The sequence below is a fragment of the Hyla sarda genome, chromosome 4 (assembly GCF_029499605.1).
Source record: "Hyla sarda isolate aHylSar1 chromosome 4, aHylSar1.hap1, whole genome shotgun sequence".
NCBI lineage: Eukaryota > Metazoa > Chordata > Amphibia > Anura > Hylidae > Hyla > Hyla sarda.
This window is the reverse complement of record NC_079192.1, coordinates 375,613,857-375,630,693: the sequence shown is the minus strand read 5'-3', so window position 1 is coordinate 375,630,693 and position 16,837 is coordinate 375,613,857.

Genomic DNA, 16,837 nt, shown 5'->3' with positions numbered 1-16,837 from the left:
TGATTGTCCCGAAGTCTCTGAAGAACCATGCGGACATGCTGGCGGTGTTCTTCCAAGTTGGCAGAAAAAATCAGAATATCGTCCAGATAAACCACAACACAGGAATATAGGAGATCACGAAAAATTTCATTAACAAAGTCTTGGAAGACGGCAGGGGCGTTGCATAGGCCAAAGGGCATGACCAGATACTCAAAGTGTCCATCTCTGGTGTTAAATGCAGTCTTCCATTCGTCCCCCTCCCTGATGCGGATGAGATTTTAAGCACCTCTTAAGTCCAGTTTGGTAAAGATGTGGGCACCTTGTAAGCGATCAAAGAGTTCCGAGATAAGAGGTAAGGGATAGCGGTTTTTTACCGTGATTTTATTAAGTACGCGGTAATCAATGCAGGGACGTAGGGAGCCATCTTTTTTGGATACAAAATAAAATCCAGCTCCGGCAGGAGAGGAGGACTTGCGGATAAACCCCTTTTTTAAATTCTCCTGGATGTACTCCGACATGGCAAGAGTCTCTGGAGCAGACAGAGGAAAGATTCTGCCCCGGGGTGGAGTAGTACCCGGGAGGAGGTCAATAGGACAGTCATAAGGCCTGTGAGGAGGTAAAGTCTCAGCTTGCTTTTTGCAAAAAAAGTCAGCATAGTCCATATAAGCCTTAGGAAGACCGGATACAGGGGGAACCACAGGGTCATGGCAAGGAGTACTGGGAACCGGTTTAAGACAGTCCTTGTGACAAGAAGTACCCCAGTTCTTGATTTCTCCTGTGGACCAATCAAGGGTTGGGGAATGGCGTTGAAGCCACGGTAATCCGAGAAGAATTTCAGAAGTGCAGTTGGAGAGGACCAAAAATTCAATTTTTTCGTGATTATGTCCGATGCACATTAGGAGAGGTTCCGTGCGGTAACGCACGGTACAGTCCAATCTTTCGTTGTTAACAGAATTGATGTAGAGGGGTCTGGCGAAACTGGTCACCGGGATGTTGAACCTGTTGATGAGAGAGGCCAAAATAAAATTTCCTGCAGATCCGGAATCCAAGAAGGCCATAGCAGAGAAGGAGAAGGTAGAGGAAGATATCCGCACAGGCACAGTAAGGCGTGGAGAAGCAGAGTTGACATCAAGAACTGTCTCACCTTTGTGCGGAGTCAGCGTACGTCTTTCCAGGCGGGGAGGACGGATAGGACAATCTTTCAAGAAGTGTTCGGTACCGGCACAGTACAGGCATAGATTCTCCATGCGGCGTCGTGTCCTCTCTTGAGGTGTCAAGCGAGACCGGTCAACTTGCATAGCCTCCACGGCGGGAAGCACAGGAACGGATTGCAGAGGACCAGAGGAGAGAGGAGCCGAGGAGAGAAACCGCCTCGTGCGAACAAAGTCCATATCCTGGCGGAGCTCCTGACGCCTTTCGGAAAAACGCATGTCAATGCGGGTGGCAAGATGAATAAGTTCATGCAAGTTAGCAGGAATTTCTCGTGCGGCCAGCACATCTTTAATGTTGCTGGATAGGCCTTTTTTAAAGGTCGTGCAGAGGGCCTCATTATTCCAGGATGATTCGGAGGCAAGAGTACGGAATTGGATGGCGTACTCGCCAACAGAAGAATTACCCTGGACCAGGTTCAGCAGGGCAGTCTCAGCAGAAGAGGCTCGGGCAGGTTCTTCAAAGACACTTCGGATCTCCGTGAAGAAGGAGTGTACAGAGGCAGTGACAGGGTCATTGCGGTCCCAGACCGGTGTGGCCCATGACAGAGCTTTCCCAGACAGAAGGCTGACTATGAAAGCCACCTTAGACCTTTCAGTAGGAAACTGGTCCGACATCATCTCCAAGTGCAGGGAACATTGCGAAAGAAAACCACGGCAAAACTTAAAGTCCCCATCAAATTTATCCGGCAAGGATAATCGTAGGCCGGAAGCGGCCACTCGCTGCGGAGGAGGTGCAGGAGCTGGCGGAGGAGATTGTTGCTGGAGCTGAGGTAATAGCTGCTGTAGCATCACGGTCAGTTGAGACAGCTGGTGGCCTTGTTGCGCTATCAGTTGCGACTGCTGGGCGACCACCGTGGTGAGGTCGGCGACAACTGGCAGTGGGACTTCAGCGGGATCCATGGCCGGATCTACTGTCACGATTCGGCTAGCTGGAGGTGGATCCTCTGTGCCAGAGAGGGATTGGCGTGGACCGTGTTGGTGGACCGGTTCTAAGTTGCTACTGGTATTCACCAGAGCCCGCCGCAAAGCGGGATGGTCTTGCAGCGGCGGTAGCAACCAGGTCGTATCCACCAGCAACGGCTCAACCTCTCTGACTGCTGAAGATAGGCGCGGTACAAGGGAGTAGACAAGAGCAAGGTCGGACGTAGCAGAAGGTCAGGGCAGGCAGCAAGGATCGTAGTCAGGGGCAACGGCAGGAGGTCTGGAACACAGGCTAGGAACACTCAAGGAAACGCTTTCACTGGCACAATGGCAACAAGATCCGGCGAGGGAGTGCAGGGGAAGTGAGGTATAAGTAGGGAGTGCACAGGTGAACACACTGATTAAGCCTGCTGCGCCAATCAGTGGCGCAGTGGCCCTTTAAATTGCAGAGACCCGGCGCGCGCGCGCCCTAAGGAGCGGGGCCGCGCGCGCCAGGACAAGACAGACGGGAACGAGTCAGGTACGGGAGCCGGGATGCGCATCGCGAGCGGGCGCCTCCCGCATCGCAAATCGCATCCCGGCTGAGAGGGATATTGCAGCGCACCCGGTCAGCAGGTCTGACCGGGTGCTGCAAATGCGAGGATGCTGCGAGCGCTCCGGGGAGGAGCGGGGACCCGGAGCGCTCGGCGTAACACATACTTAGTGCATATATGAGGGGAGTACAATATGCTACGCTACGCTTAAAACAGTATTTGTCTACAACACCAGCAGGTGCGTGCTCCCTTTTCTGTCTGTCAACAGTGCTCTCTGCTGGCACCTCTGTCTATTTTAGTAACTGTCCAGAGCAGCATAAGCTTGCTATGGGGATTTTTTCCTGTTCTATACTGTTTCTGACATGGACAGAGGTGTCAGCAGAGAGCACTGTGGACAGACAGAAAGGAAATCCAAAAAGAAAATAATTTCCTCTGTAGTATTCAGCAGCTAATAAGTACTGGAACATTCTGGCTCCAGTTGATTTAAAAAAAAAAAAAAAGTTTTCCACCAGAGTACCCCTTTAAGACGTATACATATGTGGTATGCACTTATGAGTGGAGTACAATGTGCTCAACTACGCTTAAAACAGTATTTATCAACAACACCAGCAGATGTGTACGTTATGGATGGCCTTTCATAGTAACTAGGCCATTGAGACTTTAACAGGAACAACATGGTACACCACTTAGATGTGTGTACAGCTTATGCACTTATGAGGGGAGATCAATATGCTCCAGTACGCTTAAAGGAGTATTTCTCTCAGCACCAGCAGGTGTGTACTTTTGGCTGGCCTTTCACAGTAACTAGGCCCTTGAAACTTTAACAGGAACAAAATGGTACACAACTTAGATGTACATATGTTGTATCCACTTTTGAGGGGAGTTTAATGTGCTCCAGTATGCTTAAAACAGTATTTGTCTACAACACCAGCAGGTGTGTACTTTTGGCTGGCCTTTCACACAATTTAGGCCCTTGAGACTTTAATAGGAACAAAATGGTATACCACGTAGATGTACGTATGTGGTATACACTTATGAGGGGAGTACAATGCGCTCTAATATGCTTAAAACAATGTTTGTCTACAACACCAGCAGGTGTGTACTTTTGGCTAGCCTTTCACAGTATATAAGCCCTTTGTCAGGAACAAAATGGTGCACCACTCAGATGTACGCACAGGTTACACTTAATAGAGGACAATACACTTTTATTGCTCGTCTCACCCTTACTGGCTGGCTAATACAGTGATCCTTCAACATACAATGGTAATTAGTTCCAAATGAACCATCGTTACTTGAATCCATTGTATGTTGAGGGATCCGTGCAATGGCAATATAGAATGTTATACTCCCGTGTCCCCGCTGCTCCGGACCGCCACTGCTGCCCTGGATCGTGAGGTGAATCACTGCTGTAATACACCCACAATTGCACTCTCTTTCTCAATCTCTCTCCCTTCCCTTTCTGTGCTTCTAGGCAGGATTTGAGCTTGAGCAGAATCAATGTTGTAAAAAAGCTTTTCTGGGCAGCACACTACTCTCTGTCCCTCTCTCTCTCTGTAATAGAACGCTGATGTGAGTGGCTGCAAGATGGCTGCCGATTTATATGGGGCTGACATCACAGGGGTGGCTGGCTGCATCATGCTGCATGTGATTCAGAGTCATCCCACTGACCCTTGTTTCCACCTTCCCAGAATTCCTTGCCCCATGTCCTCACACGTGGATCCGCCATTTTAGATGCCCTGGAGTCTGGACCTCACTAAATGGAGTTTAATGAAGTGAATTGCACAATCAAATCACGGCGATATTCGCATTTGTTGCGAATCAAATTTTTACTGAAATATTTAACTAATTTGGATTAGTCAGATTTGATTTGCTCATCCCTACTCTGCATCAATGGCTGCTATAGGGCTAAAAGCAGAGAAAGCCATGGTGTGACCTCCATCCTCCCCTGACCTCAATCCTATTGAGAACATTTGGAGCATCCTCAAGCAAAAGATCTATGAGGGTTGGAGGCAGTTTAAATCCAAACAGCAGCTCTGGGAGGCTATTATGACATCTTGCAAACAAATTCAAGCAGAAACTGTCCAAAAACTCACAAGTTCAATGGATGCAAGACTTGTGAACTTGATATCAAATAAGGGGTCCTATGTTAAAATGTTACAATTTAAATGTTGTTAAAAGTTTGATTGAAATAGCTTTTGATTTCAGTAAATATGCTGCAAACACAACAAATGACAATTTTCAGTTCTTTACAACCTATAAACTGTTTTGAAACTTACTGTGCGTAATAATTTGGAACAGTGCATTGTAAGTTTTAAACGTATCTTTTAAAAAAATACTGTTATCATTAGAAGGTTTATTCAATAATATTTGAATTGTACTCTTACAAGCCTAACGACAAGTTATTGGCTCCAAAGTCTGCTCCCAACAGTACGCTGGTACTCTGATGGGCCAGTTAACCCTTATAATGTATTAAAATAAATGACAAAAAAGTATTAATTATTTATTTTATTCTAGTAATTATGTGAAATAAGATTCAGGTTTGTCCCATATAATAGTTTTGGGTTGAGGATTTTATATTGAAAATATAGAGCTGTCACTTCAGGTTCTGCAGGGACAGTTGAATTGTATTCCTGTAAGCTCAGTTCTTTGCTCTACATTTTCTGAATTATGTTATCAATCTCTCTTTTCCTCTTGTAGCCAGCAGATAGCCTTATGTCTTTCTAGCTTATCCCCCTGGTACAATACAAGAATGCTTGCGGCAAAATAAAGAGATTTACCAACTGGCCATTGCTTGTGTTGCAAATAATAAACACCCTACTAGGTTTTAACATTGCAGAGTTAACTAGCACTGTCCTAAGGGCATATATAGCTAGAGCAAGAATAACTCAGTATAAAGCTAGAACTTCAAGCCCTGGTTATCTCACATACAGATATCTGTATGGTTATAAAAATTTAGGATGATCGCCAAATAAGCTCAAAAATATTTTGCCATCTTACTGTCTTTAAATCATAAATGTTATTCTAATTAACTTTAGTTTGAAACTATCTTACCACTGGAATACTGTAGACTGAGAAAAGGAAAGGATTTTTCTAAATTCAACCCTTAAAGGGGTACTCCCGTGGAAAACTTTTTTTTTTTTTTTTTTATCAACTGGTGCCAGAAAGTTAAACAGATTTGTAAATCACTACTATTAAAAAATCTCAATCATTCCACTACTTTTTAGGAGCTGTATACTAAAGAGAAATCCAAAAAGAAATGCATTTCCTGTATGTCATGACCACAGTGCTTTCTGCTGACCTCTGCTGTGGATTTTAGGAACTGTCCAGAGTAGGAGAAAATCCCGATAGCAAACATATGCTGCTCTGGACAGTTCCTAAAATAGACAGCAGAGGTCAGCAGAGAGCACTGTGGTCGTGACATCAAAAAAGAAATGCATTTCCTCTGATGTCATGACCACAGTGCTCTCTGCTGACCTCTGCTGTCCATTTGTCCATATGTTTGCTATGGGGATTTTCTCCTACTCTGGACAGTTCCTAAAATGGACAGCAGAGGTCAGCAGAAAGCACTGTGGTCATGACATCACAGGAAATGCATTTCTTTTTTGGATTTCTCTTTAGTATACAGCTCCTAAAAAGTAGTGGAATGATTACGATTTTTTAATAGAAGTGATTTACAAATCTGTTTAACTTTCAGTCACCAGTTTAAGGGGGTTAAAAAGAGGTTAAAAGATTGTATGGAAGTCCATCATTTTTGAAGCTAGAAGCACAAAACTTTGTTTTTAGGCTAGCAATTAGAGATAAAGAAGCACATGTTTTAACGTTTTCTAAAATTCCACCCCTGAAGGGGTTAAACAGGGGTTCAAAGTTAGTATGAATTAACCCCTTGCCGCAGAATGCCGGGTATACCTGGCGCTGCGGCACGGGAGGGTTATGAAGCAAGCTCAGGACCTGAGCTCGCATCATATCCGCATGGTCTTGGCTGCTATCTGCTAATGCCGGACATCACTGTTCCCACAGATGTCGGGCATTAACTCTTTAGACACGGTGATCAAAGTTGAAAGAATTTGGGTTGTTTGGATGCCCATAGACTTTATTCTGAGCGGCCTCATTACTATAGGATCGTAAAAAGTAGATCTATGTCACCCCATATTTAACGCAAGTGAAGCCGCGGGCAAAAGCTAGTTTGGTTTATATGATGGAAGAAACATGAGAACCCTTGGGCTCAGTAAGAGGAGTGCTAGTTTGCAAAGCTTCACCTTAGTCTAATTTCCAAATTAATAAAGGACATCTGCAGCGAGAACAACTTATCCCCTATCCACATGAGATCACGGGGGATCCAAGCATTCGGACCCCCCCCCCCCCCCGCGCGATCAGACACTTATAAGTTGCATTTCTATTCTGTTGTCTATTATAAGCTGTTTTCACAGCATATTTCCTTTAAAGGGGTGCTCCACTGAAAAACATCTTATCCCCTATCCAAAGTATAGGAATAAGATGTCTGATCACAGGGGGTCCAGCTGCTGGGGACCCCCCCCCCCATGATCAGGGGCGTAGCTAGAAATTACGGGGCCCAGTGCGAAAAATTGTCCTGGGCACCCTACCACCTAACAACCCTCTTCACCAATCCCTGACGACCCCTTACTTGGCTGCACAAAGATATCAGTGACTACAGCACTGATGGGACACAGTCAGGGGAATACACAACTATATAAGTGACTAACAGGCAGGGCAAGACAGACAAAACAGGCATTTAAGAATAAGTAGCCCATTTTTCTGGAGGGGGTCCAACTGCTGGGACCCCCACCAATCACCCAATCAGCTGTTGTAAAGCTATAACTTCCATCATATCTGGAGAGCCTCAGGCATTATAGGAGTTGTAGTTTTTCAACAGCTTGAGAGCCACCGATTAGGGTACAACATCACCCATCATCACTGCCGGAACTTACAAGTGACTCCAGCTCTGATGGGACAGTCAGGAGAAAACACAATGATATCAGTGACCTGAGTGACGTCTTCTCTGTTGACATCTGGACCAGATGAAGAAGAAGAGAAAAGACAAAATGTCTTCCAGCTCCATCTTCTCAACAGAGTCTGACACCCGGACATCATGGGTTCTCACTTTGTCAGTAGATCCTCATCCTCTGTATGAAGACAATAATCATTATTATTTTGCTAAATACTGCACCCCCTGAATATAATACTGCCACCCACTGCACCCCCTGAATATAAAACTACCATCCACTGTGCCTCCTGCTTATAATACTGACACCCATTGTACTCCCTGAATATAATACTGCCACCTACTGTACCCCCTGAATATAAAACTACCACCCACTATACTCCTTGAATATAATACTGCCACCTACTTAATCCCCTGAATATAAAACTACCATCCACTGTACTCCTTGAATATAATACTGCCCCCTACTTAATCCCCTGAATATAAAACTACCATCCACTGTACTCCTTGAATATAATACTGCCACCTACTGTACCCCCTGAATATAAAACTACCACCCACAATACTCCTTGAATATAATACTGCCACCTACTGTACCCCCTGAATATAAAACTACCATCCACTGTACTCCTTGAATATAATACTGCCACCTACTGCACCCCCTGTATATAAAACTACCATCCACTGTACTCCTTGAATATAATACTGCCACCTACTATACCCCCTGAATATAAAACTACCATCCACTGTACTCCTTGAATATAATACTGCCACCACTGCACCCCATGAATATAAAACTACCATCCACTGTACCTCCTGCATATAATACTGCCACCCACTGTACCCCCTGAATATAATACTGTCACCTACTGTTCTCCCTGAATATAATACTGCCACACACTGTACCTCTTAAATATAATACTGCCATACACTGTAACCTCTGAATATAAAACTACAATCCACTGTACCTCTTGCATATAATACTGCCACCCACTGTACCCCCTGAATATAATACTTCCACCTACTGTTCACTCTGAATATAATACTGTCAAACACTGCACCTCTTAAATATAATACTGCCACACACTGTGCCCCTGAATATAAACCCTCAAAAATAACCATGCTATACGCTGTACCCTCCCACACATCATACATACATCTTGCTTACACACATCTATCATTCATACACACACATAATTCATACATATATCATACATACACAAATCATTCATACACACGCCACCTCCGGACCCCCCAAACACATGCATTATACATACATACATACACATACATCATACATACACCTGCCGCCTCCAGATCCCTCTGCATAATTAATCTCCACACATCATACATACATTCTTCTTGCTTACACACATCTCCACACATCATACATATACATCTTGCTTACACACATCATTCATACATCATACATACAGTACATACACACACATCATTCATGCACACGCCACCTCTGGGCCCCCCACACATGCATATATACATTGCGCTTTCACCTACATACATACATTACATACATACACACACACACTCTACACACATCATACATATACATACACACAACATACATACACAAACACAATAATACAAACACACATGATACATGTACTCACACATAAAAAATACATATACAAACACACACACCTCACATAACACATACATGCAAACATCATAACATCATAAATACACATCTCCCCCCCCCCCCCCCCCCCCACCCTCGGCCTCCTCACCTGCATACGCCGTGAGTTCAGGGTGATCCGGTCCCAGGAATCCAGCGTCGGAGACAGCAGGCCGCACAGAAGCTTTAGTGCCCTGGGTAGGCCAAAGCAGAGTCCCGTGCTACAGCGCGGCCCAGGGATTACTTGGCCCGGTCGCGATGATCTCCAGGCCAGCGGCGGCTGTATCCGGGACACGGAAGCTTGGAGCTTCCATGTTCGTGACATCACATCACGCCTCTTCCATTCCTGTCTATGGGATGGGGTGTGACGACTGTAGTCACCAGTTATCTGGAGCGGAGTTTGCTTCCTGCATAGATGACTGTGGTGCCGCGTCAGAGATCATGGGGGTCCCCAGCGGCGGGACCCCCGTGATCAGACATTTATCCCCTATCCTTTGGAAAGGGGATAAGATGTTTTTCAGCAGAGTACATCTTTAACTCTGTCAGAGATACATAAATGTTTGCATAATAATAAAATAAAAAGAAATAAGCTCATTACCTTTAAGAAAATTAATATTGAAGGAAATAACAGTACTTCAAATGAGCCATATACAACATGAACTGTAAATAATTGTCTATAAACTAACACCACATACATAGTTGAATTATTTCATCCTGGAACACCCAGATTTCCTGATTTCTTATTTTTGTGCACATTTGTCACACCCAAGTAAACACAAAATGTAGTTTTTTAAATGATTATGACATTTTTTTTTATGAAAAAAAAAAGAAAAACTATTTGAACCTTGGCCTTATGTGAAAATGTAATTGTCCACAAACCTAATAACTGGTTGAGTCACCCTGGGCAGCAACAACAGCAATCAGACATTTGCAATAATTGGCAATGAGTGTTTCACATCGCTGTGAAGGAATTTTGGCCCACTGTTCCTTGCCAAATTGTTTTAATTCATCCACATTGGAGGGTTTTCAAGCATAAATTGCCTTTTTAAGGTCATGCCACAGCATCTCATTGGGATTCAAGTCTAGACTTTGACTAGGTCACTCCAAAATCTTTATTTTGGCAAGTAATTGGCTGAGCGGAAGTATGATGTATTGAGCCCTAGACCAGGAAGAAGACCGATGCCGGGGTTCAATATGTCACATTGCTGCTCAGCCAATCACTGGCTAAGGATGGACATTGCTATATCCAGTGATTCGCTGAGCCGCAGTGTGACGTATTGACCACAGGGAACTAGAAAGAGGAGCGCCTCAAGGACCACAGCACGACAATAGAGGAACCGGGGAACAGCTGGAGGTAATTAGATGTTTGTTTTTTTCTAACAGGAGAAATTGGAAAGTTGCAGAAACCCTGGAGTACTCCTTTCAGTGTGAAAAATGTGAAGAGGAAAGGGGTAAATACTTCTTCACAGCACTTTTATATATTTTTAATAATATTCTCAACACTGAAGTGTTAGATCTCAGTGAGCCCAGCAAGAGGGAGATAAAGCTGACAGCTTATTCTGTACCCTGTGTTCGTGTATATTCATTAGCAATTTATCATAGTTAGGTGTTGTCTTCTGAAGAAAAAGATGTTAACAGTTTTCTTTTTATTGAAGGAATAGGTAATTTGCATCTTCTTATTAATTTTGGAAATGTAAAACAGTTTGTTAAACTATAGCTGAATAAATAAATCTTAAACGCATCTCCTGTGATAGGTTACATAATAGTTGTCTGTTCTATTCATGTATTCATGTAAATGGTTATTTTCACTTTTAACTCTTTCCTATGATTACAGGGGATAGGTCATCTAGAGCTTATGGACATGGCTGGATTTCTATAGAGGTATAATAGGCCTTTACTTTATTTCTATATGCCTCCAATATTATACAGAGGCACCAAGTGGCTTGCTCCTTTGGATGATGTATACAGTATAAGGACATATTCTAGCATTTGTTCTAGGAGGGTATGTGCACGTGAAGTCTAAAGGAGTGTGTTTGGGAGTGAACAAAGAATTTATACTTAGGGACAATAATTGGATGAACTGCATTGGATTTTTTCAAACTGGTTCTAATACCATTGTTTTGTTGTTCGTAAACCATCATAATAGGGGATTATAACTGACATTTATAGAGGTAAAGGGCCACTCAAAAACTGTCCATCGGTATTGTCAAACCATGTTAAATGAGCGCTGATCTACTTGATCAGAGCTCACAAAGTCGGCTGTTAGCAATGGAGACTAATACAACAGGTATCTCCGGAACAGGACCATGGATTTGATTGGTTTTGATATTAAAAGGGATATTTAGTTAAGGCTGCACGTCTGCCGGTTTACAATACCTCTCAGGCTTAAATCAGAAAATTAGTATAAGAAAATCAGAGATGCCATAAAATGTAACATTTAATTAATCCATGTAAAATCCACCAAAAATCAGACACACACAGTATCACACAGAAACACACACAAAGGCACATTTACCTGGCCTGCCCCTGGTCTGAACAGACAATATGTCCGCCACTGGTCTGATATATATTGGGATTTTTTTTCTGCTTAAATTTCTTTTTTTTCTTCTCTGGGAATGCACTTTTAAAATTTTTGTGTTTATTTTATATGGATTAATTAAATGTTACGTTTTATGGCACCTGTGAATTTCTTATAAGAATTTTCTGTAATCTGGTTTATCTGCACTATAGCCCTGTGTATTCAGTTTAGTGCAGGTGAGCTGGCTGTCAGTTTTCCCGCAATACAGAGATTTGTTCCAACAGTTTCCAAACACCTATTGCTCCCTGCTGTCTTACCCGTGTCTTTACAAGCAGTAAAGGCCCCCTAGCCAATCACTGGTTGCAGCTGTGACCCACCTCCGCCACTCACTAATTATGTGGACATTGCCTGCATGTCCAGATGGGACCAGAAAATGCTGATCAGCATTGATCAAGGCAGTTGCAGAATAATAGTTAAAGTGGATTGGGCATAGGAGTATTCTATGCATTTATTTATTTAGTAATCTTTTTGGCCAGTTTTACCTGTTTAAAAGAATATTTCTATTGCTGGGTAACCCCTTTACCTGGTTAAGATAATTTCTTCTGAGATTTTAAAAGCTACATCCCTAGCATATGCTATCTATGTGCTAAGAAGAATAGAATTGTAACACTTAAGTTTCACGCACACCGGAGCAGAGAGGCAGAGGCGGGGGCAGGAGAAGCATTGGGTGAGTGATGGACTGGATTTCGCATGCGGCGGCTCCCACAATGCGAATCCCAGCCCCGCCAGCAGCAGAAGGTAATGGGACCATGCGCTCACGGCCAGCGTGTGCGGCCGGAGCGCATAACTCCTTAGAAGGTCACGGTCCAGGATATTCTCCTCAGGCTCCCAAGATCTCTCCTCAGCACCGTAACTAGAGATGAGCGAATCGAAGCTGACAATCCCGAATTCGTTACGAATTTCAGGAAATATTCGATTCGCAACGAATGTGAATATCGCCGCAATTCTATCGCGCAAATTGCTTCATTAAACTCCATTTACTGCAGTGCAGGCTCCAGGGCATCTAAAATGGTGGATCCACAGGTCAGTACATAGGGCAAGGAACGCTGGGAAGGCGGGAAGGCAAGGCGGGAAGGGAAGTTGGCAGGATGACCCTGAATCACATGCGGGATGCAGCCTATCAGCAGCCAGTCACCCCTGTGATGTCACAACCCTATATATTCGGCAGCCATTTTGTGGCTCATCATATTATTCATTACACTGCATACAGATAAGACAGACATCGCTGTGTGTGTGTTACACAGAAAAGGGCATTCCAGCAGCGTTTCACATCCTAGTCGCATCAGCATTCTCGTGGATGGAGAGCATTGTTTTTTTCACTGAAAAGGATTTTTACTGCAGCTGCAGGCATTAACCTCCCAGTCACTCTCTTCGGCATAGTATTACAGAGAGGGGCAGATAGCTGTGTGTTGCCTCATACATTTCAACAAGCTGCCTCAACTTCATAAACCTTAGCAGAGGAAGCAGGAACAATTTTTCGGCCCAATTCAGTGTCTTTGTTCCACAAAAAATCTGTAGACGGTATAATACACAGCAGTTCATTCCTAATAGTCTTTGACAGAGTGAAATTTTTTTTTTTTCAAATCAAAAGGTTTATTGAAGTTTTTCATAAACTTTTACAGGCAGGAAATGGATAACAGTTCAAAAAGTAAGCAAGGGAGTGCCCTTTCACTCGGTAAATAAGAACAGTCTAAACAGAGTGTCTATTGGTTAGTAGGAGGAAGGGGCTATGTCAGGGGGAGAGGGTGGGAGGAAAGAAGGAGTGTGGGGTAAGGATGGAGGATGGAGGGGGGGGGGGATATGTTGGAAGGTGTAAGGACCAGAGAGAGAAAACTATGAACTAACCTCCGAGCCCAGAACGACCTGGAAACTCCGGAGCACCCGGGTCTGAGCTGTCTGTCAGTCATGGGATCAAGGCGTCAGAATGTCCAGAGAGTGAGGAACGGTCAGCAAATGCAGCGGGACGTAATGGCATAGAGAGTAGTCAGTTACTGAGGTGTAGTGTTTCATAATCTGTGGAAGTGGCGAAGGCCACCCAGGGGGACCAGACTAAATGATATTTTGTCAGTTGCTTACTGGATTCCGCTAACAGTTCCTCCATCCTGTGTAGTCTAGAAACCTCCTGTAACCATGATGAAATGGATGGAGGGACAGTCGTCTTCCATAACCTTGGTATCACTGCCCTAGCAGCCAATAATAGGAACAGGATCAAACGGGTCGTGTGTCTGGGGACCGACGAGGGTATGATTGATAGAAGTAGAATATCGGGTGTACGCTGTAAGCGTACTTCTGTTATGCGTTTGATCACATCCAGCACCCTTGACCAAAAGGGGGCCAGAGAGGGACACGTGAGCCACGTATGTAGCATTGTACCTCTATCTGAGAGACATCTCCAGCACAAGTCCGGGACATTAGGGTACATGGATGCCAATAAAGTAGGAACTCTGTACCATCTTGTGAGCAATTTATAATTAGTTTCCTGTGCTTTACAGGATATAGAGGTTTTATGACAATTATAGAGAGCTTTCTGTCACGATGCCGGCTGGCAGGTAGTGGATCCTCTGTGCCAGAGAGGGATTGGCGTGGACCGTGCTAGTGGATCGGTTCTAAGCCACTACTGGTTTTCACCAGAGCCCGCCGCAAAGCGGGATGGTCTTGCTGCGGCGGTAGTGACCAGGTCGTATCCACTAGCAACGGCTCACCTCTCTGGCTGCTGAAAATAGGCGCGGTACAAGGGAGTAGGCAGAAGCAAGGTCGGACGTAGCAGAAGGTCGGGGCAGGCAGCAAGGATCGTAGTCAGGGGCAACGGCAGAAGGTCTGGAACACAGGCTAGGAACACCCAAGGAACGCTTTCACTGGCACAATGGCAACAAGATCCGGCAAGGGAGTGCAGGGGAAGTGAGGTGATATAGGGAAGTGCACAGGTGAACACACTAATTGGAACCACTGCGCCAATCAGCGGCGCAGTGGCCCTTTAAATCGCAGAGACCCGGCGCGCGCGCGCCCTAGGGAGCGGGGCCGCGCGCGCCGGGACAGAACAGACGGAGAGCGAGTCAGGTAGGGGAGCCGGGGTGCGCATCGCGAGCGGGCGCTACCCGCATCGCGAATCGCATCCCGGCTGGCAGCGGAATCGCAGCGCCCCGGGTCAGAGGACGTGACCGGAGCGCTGCAGCGGGGGGAGTGAAGCGAGCGCTCCGGGGAGGAGCGGGGACCCGGAGCGCTCGGCGTAACAGTACCCCCCCCCCTTGGGTCTCCCCCTCTTCTTAGAGCCTGAGAACCTGAGGAGCAGACTTTTGTCTAGGATGTTGTCCTCAGGTTCCCAGGATCTCTCTTCAGGACCACAACCCTCCCAGTCCACTAAAAAAAAAATTTTCCCTCTGACCTTTTTGGCAGCTAAGATTTCTTTGACCGAGAAGATGTCCGAGGAGCCGGAAACAGGAGTGGGAGGAACAGATTTGGGAGAAAAACGGTTGAGGATGAGTGGTTTGAGAAGAGAGACGTGAAAGGCATTAGGGATACGAAGAGAAGGAGGAAGAAGAAGTTTATAAGAGACAGGATTAATTTGACACAAAATTTTGAAAGGACCAAGATAGCGTGGTCCCAACTTGTAGCTAGGGACACGGAAGCGGACATATTTAGCGGAGAGCCATACCTTGTCTCCAGGGGAAAAAACGGGAGGGGCTCTTCTTTTCTTATCCGCGAACTTCTTCATGCGTGATGAAGCCTGTAAGAGAGAATTTTGGGTCTCTCTCCATATGATGGAAAGGTCACGAGAAATTTCATCCACAGCGGGCAGACCAGAGGGCAAGGGAGTAGGGAGGGGGGGAAGAGGGTGACGGCCGTACACCACGAAAAATGGGGATTTGGAGGAAGACTCAGAGACCCTGAAGTTATACGAGAATTCGGCCCATGGGAGGAGATCTGCCCAGTCATCCTGGCGGGAGGAAACAAAATGTCGCAAATAATCACCCAAGATCTGGTTAATTCTTTCTACTTGTCCATTGGACTGGGGATGATATGCGGAAGAAAAATTTAATTTAATCTTGAGTTGTTTACAGAGAGCCCTCCAGAATTTAGACACGAATTGGACGCCTCTATCCGAGACAATCTGCGTAGGCAACCCGTGAAGACGAAAAATGTGTACAAAAAATTGTTTAGCCAACTGAGGCGCAGAAGGAAGACCAGGAAGAGGGATGAAATGTGCCATTTTGGAGAATCGATCAACGACCACCCAAATAACAGTGTTGCCACGGGAAGGGGGTAAATCAGTAATAAAATCCATACCAATCAGAGACCAAGGCTGTTCGGGGACAGGCAGAGGATGAAGAAAACCAGCGGGCTTCTGGCGAGGAGTCTTATCCCGGGCACAGATAGTGCAGGCTCGCACAAAGTCCACAACATCCGTCTCCAGAGTCGGCCACCAATAGAAGCGGGAGATGAGTTGCACAGATTTCTTGATACCCGCATGACCTGCGAGATGGGAGGAGTGACCCCATTTGAGGATTCCGAGGCGTTGGCGAGGAGAAACAAAGGTCTTTCCTGGAGGAGTCTGCCTGATGGAGGCAGGAGAAGTGGAGATCAGGCAGTCAGGTGGAATGATGTGTTGCGGAGAGAGTTCAACTTCTGAGGCATCCGAGGAACGAGAGAGAGCATCGGCCCTAATGTTCTTATCGGCAGGACGAAAGTGAATCTCAAAATTAAATCGGGCAAAGAACAGAGACCACCGGGCCTGGCGAGGATTCAGCCGTTGGGCAGACTGGAGGTAGGAGAGGTTCTTGTGGTCGGTGTAGATAATAACAGGAGAACTTGATCCCTCCAACAGATGCCTCCATTCCTCAAGTGCTAATTTAATGGCTAGAAGCTCTCGATCCCCGATGGAGTAGTTCCTCTCCGCTGGAGAGAAGGTCCTAGAGAAAAAACCACAAGTGACAGCATGCCCGGAATAATTTTTCTGTAGAAGAACAGCTCCAGCTCCCACTGAGGAGGCATCAACCTCCAATAGGAAGGGTTTGGAAGGGTCAG